The sequence below is a fragment of the Buceros rhinoceros genome, unplaced genomic scaffold (assembly GCF_000710305.1).
Source record: "Buceros rhinoceros silvestris isolate BGI_N320 unplaced genomic scaffold, ASM71030v1 scaffold29631, whole genome shotgun sequence".
NCBI lineage: Eukaryota > Metazoa > Chordata > Aves > Bucerotiformes > Bucerotidae > Buceros > Buceros rhinoceros.
This window is the reverse complement of record NW_010395306.1, coordinates 17,082-19,966: the sequence shown is the minus strand read 5'-3', so window position 1 is coordinate 19,966 and position 2,885 is coordinate 17,082. Positions and strand designations below refer to the sequence as shown.

Here is a 2,885-nt window from a genome sequence, read left to right as displayed (position 1 = left end):
TTTTTGTGTTTTTTTTTTGTGTTTAGAAAAATAAGGGCGGCTGTACTGAAAAAGTAAAAAACCTGAGATGAAGTCGACAGCTCTTTTGTTCTGCCTCTAGATATTCTGGTGAGTAAAACATCACTTGCCAGCACACCTCAGGCTGGGGGTAAGCGGGATTGATTTGTAACTGGATCTGATTTGCTCTGTGGGTTGGTTTGATGTTCCCAAACGCTTGGTCTCATGCATCTCACTAAGGAAAAGCCAGAGGGGGAAAAGAGAGGAGAGAGAAATATCAGGGCGGGTTAAACCTTTACAGCTGGATGCCACCAAAGGGTTAAGGCCGGTTAGTAATCTGGCAGTGAAATAGAGTAACAGACTCAGTTCAGGGGCGGAGATGCTGCAAAGAGGAGAGAGAGAAGTCAGGAGGGGTCTCTAAATGGGGAGCACCCAGGGACCCCCACGCCGGCAGAAATAGCACAGCAAAGGCAAACGCGATGCTCTCGGGCCATACCTCGCAGTCCCGGCAGCAGGGCTGAGGGATCCTCAGGCGCTTGGAAGGGCTGGAGGAATCTGCAGGTTTTAGAAGGAGGCAGGAGGAAGCCAAAAGGGTGGGCTGGGTTTCCCGCTGCCTCTCCTCCTCCTCCTCGCTATCTTTCCAAATCGGTCTCTTCCTCTCCCCCTCTCCCCAGTGGGCAGTCCCACGGGCTGAGGCACAGCCTGGGTCCGAAAGGATAGACCAGAGAAATCAAGCGGGGCAGGAGATCGAGAGGACCTCTCCCAGGGATGGCTCAGCTTCCAGCACAACCTTTCCAGCAGCGTCATTGTCACAGCAGCTGGCTGCGCTGCTGCAACAAGTTTGTCAGTTCTCTGGCTCTCTTGGACTAACAGCACCGGGGGAGGAGGGAGGGATACAGCTCCCTGCTCGGTCTGTGTCCCTCCTAGCCCTTTGGCCTCTGCAGTTAAAATGTAAATGCTGTCATTTCACAACAGGGTAGTGCAGTCCCTGAGCTGGTGTTTCCCGTGCTCAGGGGTATGAGGAAGGGAGGAGAGTCCTCACTGCTCCATCCTCTCTCCAAACACATGTGGGATTGCCTTGTGGGAAGGGAAAGAATGATCCAGAGAACGTGGAGAGTTATGACATGTCTGAAGTATGCTCCAAGTAGGCAGAGAAATGCTGGCCTGGGAGATGTGACCCCCAGCAGATTGGTCTCTCAGCTGTGGTTATTGTCCAGCAGATCTGGACTGATCGAGCTAAACCCACACTAGAACTTGCCAGTCAGTAGAATCCGAGGTCTCTTCAGACAGCACTATTTTGACCTGAAAGTTCATAACTCAGCAGGAGCAGCTGCCCAGCCAGAGGCAGCCAGACAGCAAAGCTCTTCAGGGCTGACTTTTCCCAACTGTTCCTCTCTGTGGCCAGGGTGAAAACCCAGCTCCTCTCTCCTTGCCTCTCACTGTGACTGCATTGCAAAGCAAACCCAGCAGCCAAAAAGAGCAGCTGTCAAATTGCTGGAATTTGGGTGTTGCTGAAGCGCGTGTCCGTGACATACAGGGCTGTCCTGAGCACAGCTCTTTGTAGCTTGCGACCCACCTCTGGCACCAACCCTCTCCCCTCTCAGTCCAGGGGCTGCTGGAAAGGTGGTGGCTGGTGTAGCCAGCAGGACTGAGGACAAGTCATCTGGGCACCACGATGCCATGTGGATGCTGGGTGAAGGACACCTAAGACCATAACAAAATGCAATATCATGTTTTGTCTTGGCTGCCTGGGGTTTGGGTTCATTCCTCGTGATTACACATTATCTTTGAGAGGGACTGAGACATCAATCTGGGTGCTTAACTCTTCCTGGAATTTAGATGCCAACACAGGGACTGGCCTGTCCTGACCTACTGGGCTGTGCCAGCTCCTTGCTCTTAGGATGCCTGTTACTTCAAGATTTGTGATTATCAGCTCACTCCTCCTGTGGCCTCACAGCTCTTCTGCTGCATGCAAAAGAAAAGGATGTGAGACTAAACACCCATATGGCCAACAAGAAACAAAAATTAAACAAAATAGGAAGGGAAAGGGGAGGGGTAAGATAGGGGTGGTGGCCATGAGAAACCATCCTCACTTCCAGTGAGGCAATTGAACTCTGTGATCAGGCAGCTCAGGAGGCTGGTGGCAAAAACAAGAGATGAAAGTCTTCTTCACCCATTTCTTTATTTGGTTACACACCCCTCAAAAGCCGTTCCTGGGTGCTGATATGTGGATGTCACTCACAGAGACATCCATAAATACCCCACGCAACCCTCTCAGGTCCATGTGGAGCCCAGCTTTGTGATAGTGTCTAAGACCCAGTGGGTCTTTCTAATGCAGCCAACCATGTGTGGCATTTGGAGCATCTTCTCCTCCCACCACAAGTGTCCATAGCTCCCCTGTGCAGCTCGGTGCCACTGATAGGTCCGGTTTGGCTCCAGAGGTCATACATCCCCTAAGCCAAAGTTTCATTTGCTTGATTCACACCCCGAGGAGTGGAATGCTCTTGTTGAATGCTCTCTGCACTGGATTAGTCACGACTCACACTGAAATCATACAGCTGCTGGTACTTCTCCTAAGGAAAAAAAAATAAAGACATCTGGAAAAAATTTTAGGGAGGGAAAAAAAAAAAAGAAAAAAGAAGAGAAAAGAAACCACAGCTTTTCTAACTGACAACGTGGCAATTGCTTAGTGCTCTTCACTGTAGCCTGAAGCTAAGCCCTCTCCTAAGGTCTTAGACAAATGCCAGGAAGATAATTATAACAGGGATTTCTTTATATACGTGGCGGCTTAAACCCTGGTTTTGAGCAAAACCAAAAAGCAGCCTGCTGCAGTGGTGCAGTCACATCTGGAAATGGCTCCCCGGCTCACGGCGGTGAGCCCTGGCTGG

General features: G+C 50.7%; 1 protein-coding gene across 1 annotated transcript in view; it reads right to left on the bottom strand.

Moving 5' to 3' along the window:
• Positions 1–578, bottom strand: part of SPARC (secreted protein, acidic, cysteine-rich (osteonectin)) — a 9,505-nt gene extending 8,927 nt beyond the window's left edge. Inside the window, exon 1 of the mRNA XM_010145512.1 lies at positions 494–578. The gene's annotated coding sequence lies outside the window, so the exon portion shown is untranslated. The remainder of the gene's footprint in view (positions 1–493) is intronic.
• Between the last annotated feature and the right edge of the window lie 2,307 nt (positions 579–2,885).